General features: G+C 42.9%; 1 long non-coding RNA gene across 1 annotated transcript; it reads left to right on the top strand.

The window, feature by feature from the left end:
• Positions 1-2,858: 2,858 nt before the first annotated feature.
• LOC106813413 lies at positions 2,859-4,155 on the top strand. The gene is made up of 3 exons (XR_001394466.1): positions 2,859-2,921; positions 3,430-3,475; positions 4,045-4,155. It is a non-coding gene; the product is annotated as an uncharacterized LOC106813413 (long non-coding RNA).
• The last annotated feature ends 1,529 nt before the right edge of the window (positions 4,156-5,684 follow it).

Below are 5,684 nucleotides of genomic sequence, written 5' to 3'. Positions count from 1 at the left end.
CGGACACGTCGGCGACCTGTCGCCCAAAGGAAATGACTTAGGGCTTTAGGAATGAACTTTTTAATTTTGAACTTTGTGAATTTTGAAATGACTTTAGGGCTAACGTTAAGCATGCCTAGAGAAGGTGCGCATTGAAGAATGCACACTCGCAGCTTCAATGTGGTGGCACTGCTCTGCCAAAGATCCCTTTCTATACCAATGCGGGGATAGGACGCGGACACGTCGCCGACCTGTCGTCCAACGGAAATGACGTAGGGCCACCGATAAGCATTTAATAAAGAGTGTGGGATGCCTACACAAAGTGCGCATCGCAAATTGCAACCTTGCTACGTCAACGTGGTGACACTGCTTGGTGGAAGAACCCTTGCTACACTAATGCACAGGGATACAGCGCGGCAACGTCAGCGACCTGTCACCTAAAGGAAATGACGTAGGGTCGACGTTGAGAATTTTATTTGGAATGTGGCATGTCTTTTCTTAGCCTCCCACTTTTCTAATCTTAATCAAAGCTATATTATTCAGGTTTTTCTCCAATTCGTAGGCCTACTGTGCGCATTAAATATCGCTCGCGCATGCGCAATATCTCTCGAGACAAAGAATATTTTGCAAAAAATGTGCATTTAAAATGAATAGGGATTCTAGCATAGATCTACATGAAATCATTCAATCAGTAGACCACTCTTAATAAATAGGAAGAAGAATGTGCATGTAAGGTGCCTGCTGCACATGCATATCGCCGTCGGCCGTCCGAAAGAGATTGCGCTCTGCAATTCGCAAATGCGCAGGCGGCCGCCGAATTTTACCATGTTTTCCAATATAATATTATGCAGTTTGCTTATGTTTATAATATTATGCTATTCTAGCATAGATTTATATGATAACATACCATCCGTAGACCTCACTTAAGAAATAGGACGTATACCTTGCAAGTAAAGTGTCCTCTGCATATGCCAATCAATACACAATCTGTCTACGTTAGTGTTAGCGCATGCGCAATATCTCACCACAGGAGCTATATTTTCTGATGAATATGCATTTATTATGGTTAGGAAGTATCTCAGCATAGATTTCTGAAATGAATTTTTATATGTAGACTTGTGGATATATAATAAGGAGAACGTCCTAGCCTGCAGGGTGCAAAACTCTTACTTTATCCCCTCCAGATTTCCCACTGGCTTTCTTGCCCCTCGCTTAGACTCCTTCTTCGTCTACCGCCTTCAGCTATCTTCCCTGCCGTCGGTCCTCAGTCTCCCACCCCTCTCTCTCTCAGCAAGCTATATTATGCATTTTGCTTCACTCCGTTCTGAGCGCATGAAACGGTGCTCGCGCATGCGCAACATCTCATGAGAAAAATAATATTTTGCAAAAATTATGCATTTAAAATGAAGAGCAGGTATCCCAGCATAGATTTATATGATAACATACCATCCGTAGACCTCACTTAAGAAATAGGACGTATACCTTGCAAGTAAAGTGTCCTCTGCATATGCCAATCAATACACAATCTGGCTACGTTAGAGTGTTAGCGCATGCGCAATATCTCACCACAGCAGCTATATTTTCTGATGAATATGCATTTATTATGGTTAGGAGGTATCTCAGCATACATTTTTGCAAAATATTCTTCTTCTCATGAGATCACGAGCACCGTTTAATGCACTCAGAACGGACTGAAGTATAAACTGCATAATATAGCTTGCTGAGTAAGAGATTGAGGGGTGAGAGACTAAGGATAGGCAGCAGGGAAAATAGCTGAGGGCGGTAGAAGATTAAGGAGTCTAAGCGAGGAGCAAGAAAGGCAGTGGGAAAACGGGAGGGGATGAAATAAGAGTTGAGCGCCCTAGCCTGCAGAATAAGAGAGTGAGGATTCTTGTTCATGTTCTTGTCTCTTATTCATGTTGTTTGTACACAGGGCGGGCGTGCGGTGTACTTGTGTGTTGCAGATGAGCATTTGACCGGCATTTACGGGTAATAGGCGAAATAGAGTAGAGAAACATTAAGACTTTGGGAGTAAATACATTTCGTGTTTATTTACTATAATTTTTTTTAATTGGGACGTTTCAAGTGCCTGTGATGACATCGAGCAAACTGATGCGTATCCTGGTATCCGCTATTATATTTTTAATGATGGTTTTCTAACCTGCGCCCGGGCGATTTTTCACAAAGCTTTGTTCAGCCGCAATTAAGCGCATTCCCTTTCGATCGCTACGAGGACAAAACTGTTAATAAAACATATTACGTAGCGTCTTCTGTCTATGACTTTTAGCCCCGTGGGGCGATTTCGCCGCGCCGCGCCGCGCGTCCCACATAGACTCTACCGTGACGATAGCTTCTCACCGCCAGACGATAGCTAGGTCGCGCGTTGAACCAAGGTCACAGACGCAGCGGTAAAAATAACTTTCCGTTACGCGTTCGTTCACGCGTGTCCCGCACACTAAATCTGTTGATTAAATATACTAATCGATTTTTCATAAGCGGATTGGAATTTAGGATCGGGTAGTTTTTGTATGCACATCAAGAGATAGAATCTCTTATTCAAATTTCTAAAGTGTTAACCCTTGTTACATATGTTACCCCTTGGTCATAGATCTTGAGTTAGTAGATTGGTAACAGTAAACAACTTGGTTCATAGGTGCTGGAGTTAACAAGCTCCCGTCAGGTTCCGCCTGCGGTCATCAGATTGTTGATTTCGCGTGATGGTGTGACAGTAGCGACAGCTCACATTTCTTTTCCAGCGAAATACGTGAACTCGAGTATGATTGATATACAATATGGCCTCGGCCTCGGCTGGAGCAGAAGAAAGGCGGTGGCGGTTAACGATCAAGGATTATGGTATATAAACCCTTCTCTCTTAGCCTATCGTCAGCACTTGCAGACCACTTACTTGCATCGAGAGGACCTCTGAAAGCATCTTTGGTAATGTAAGTATAACTTTTTCTACGGCTTATGTGCAAAAGCCGAGAAAGTCGGAGCTGATAGATATGTCTTTATGTAACTATTGTTAGAGTACGACTCACGCAGTGCAAAGTATATAAGAATGTTATACCGTGACTACGATATTGCTAGCGGTTCTGCTTGCATCTATGACAAATACGACATACGCATATACGCGCTCCTATGACACTATTAGTCATAGGAAGATTTTTTCTATGACAAATATTGAAGAGTCAACTTTGTTCCGCTTTACAGCTGAAATTTACTGCTTGCGTTCATAATAGTGCTCCTAGACTGCTATGATGCGCACAACGCATCTGTCATATGAATTGTGTCATAGGAGAGCGTATATGCGTATGTCGTATTTGTCATAGATGCTAACAGAACATGTTGGACTCACGCAGTGCAAAGTATAGGAATGTTATATCCGTGACTACGATATTGCTAACGGTTCTTTCGTTTCGTGAGATCTTAAATTGTTTCTTATATTTGCAGAGCACTCATCACAATGCTGTCTTTTGCTGTTATTCTACTGATTAGTGTAAGTATAAAAATATAGATAAACATATTCTCCTATTTTGCTGAACGTTGCCAAACGACGCTGTAGAGATATTACCAGCGGTGAATAATGACAAATGTATTTCTAATAATTTAGTAAGTAGTAAGTCATGATTTACATTTTGATATTACTGATACGTCGTTCGTTTTTCGGACGCGTCTGCCACTCTGTCGGACGCCGGATTTGTCGCTTAATGAGGGTAGAGTTTTATATCTTTATATTTCGAACTATTTGGGTTCGTATTTCGTCAGTCCAATCACAGCTTCGGCAGAACGATGTAGCAAAATAAATAGCTAGCTAATAGATTTTGTTCGCGTAAACAGCACGCAACGTTATGGAAGGAAGCTCAAGAATGAACGATCACGGAACTTGAGCTTTCTTTTGTAGATGCTTCGCGGTTCATTTTAGTTGCAACTATCAGCCTCAATATGAGCTTATTTGCATTACATCAGCTTGTTTGAGGAGATAGATGCACACGTATTACTAGCACGACGTAGCCGCAGCATCCATGCAGGTGCTGATGTCCACGTGCGCACTTCGATTACTTATAGGTGGCTGGTGCGATAGCAGGGACTGCTCCGGCTAACCTAGGTCTCAGTGCCCTCGGTGCCAACGGTGGCCTCGGCGTCGGACGCGGACTCGGATACGGACGCGGAGTCGGATACGGAAAGAGTCTCATGAGGGTCTTTAGAGCGGGTAGCGATCCCAGTATTTCACTTGCGCAGCACTGCACTGCATTTGACATGACTCTGTAGTGTAGTAATGTATAAGGAGGGGTTGGGGTAACTTGACATGACTCTGTAGTGTAGTAATGTATAAGGAGGGGTTGGGGTAACTTGCAGTATTATTGCTGAGGCAAAACTAATCAGTCGATTCTCTCCCCCTGTGAGCGCGACAGCAAACGCGTGTGAAAGAATGTAGATATACACTTATATCGGCCTATATATATATATATATATTATATCGGCCTATATAGATATACAATTTTTACGTATCAATTTCGCGCGTGCGTACGCGTACGCGTCAAATACCTTATGGTTTCCTGTGGCGATGGTGGTGGTGGTGCGGTTAGGCGGTACTCGGCCGTTGTGCTACGTAATTACATATGCAGCAAGTTATTTTATACGCTTATGTTTATGTATAAATTTACATACGTAGTTTTATGGCGTAGAAAATGACTGAACGGGTAAAGCATATAGGTCTGTGCTTGAATAATACTTATGCTACTTGTTTACCCTGCAGAATATAATTGTATGTAGATATGCACGAGTTGTTAGGTGTGGTAACATACGCGCACTAGCTTTACCTGCCTGTCAGTGTGGCGGTTTTGCGCATATCTCGGTAGGAACAAGATAATTGTCCTAATTATATAGCGGCCCATTAATTGTCCTAATTGTATATAGCGGAATATTAATAGTCCGACTCGTCTATATAACGGCATATTAATTGTCCTATTCGTAGGTATATGTAGCGGCATATTAATTGTCCTACTCGTGTATATAGCGGCATATTAATTGTCCTACTCGTGTATATAGCGGCATATTAATTGCATCCTACGCGCATATATAGCGGCATATTAATTGCGTCCTATACTCGTGTACATAGCGGCATATGAATTGCGTCCTACTCGCGTATATATATTGTATAAATCTGCGGAATATCCACTCCTGTACCAATGAACAGAGATAGGGCGCGGACACGTCGGCGACCTGTCGCCCAAAGGAAATGACTTAGGGCTTTAGGAATGAACTTTTTAATTTTGAACTTTGTGAATTTTGAAATGACTTTAGGGCTAACGTTAAGCATGCCTAGAGAAGGTGCGCATTGAAGAATGCACACTCGCAGCTTCAATGTGGTGGCACTGCTCTGCCAAAGATCCCTTTCTATACCAATGCGGGGATAGGACGCGGACACGTCGCCGACCTGTCGTCCAACGGAAATGACGTAGGGCCACCGATAAGCATTTAATAAGGAGTGTGGGATGCCTACACAAAGTGCGCATCGCAAATTGCAACCTTGCTACGTCAATGTGGTGACACTGCTTGGTGGAAGAACCCTTGCTACACTAATGCACAGGGATACAGCGCGGCAACGTCAGCGACCTGTCACCTAAAGGAAATGACGTAGGGTCGACGTTGAGCATTTTATTTGGAATGTGGCATGTCTTTTCTTAGCCTCCCACTTTTCTAAT

The sequence above is a fragment of the Priapulus caudatus genome, unplaced genomic scaffold, assembly GCF_000485595.1.
Source record: "Priapulus caudatus unplaced genomic scaffold, Priapulus_caudatus-5.0.1 Scaffold768, whole genome shotgun sequence".
Taxonomy (NCBI): domain Eukaryota; kingdom Metazoa; phylum Priapulida; class Priapulimorpha; order Priapulimorphida; family Priapulidae; genus Priapulus; species Priapulus caudatus.
Note: the sequence above shows the minus strand (reverse complement) of the source record. Positions and strands in the feature narration are given on the sequence as shown.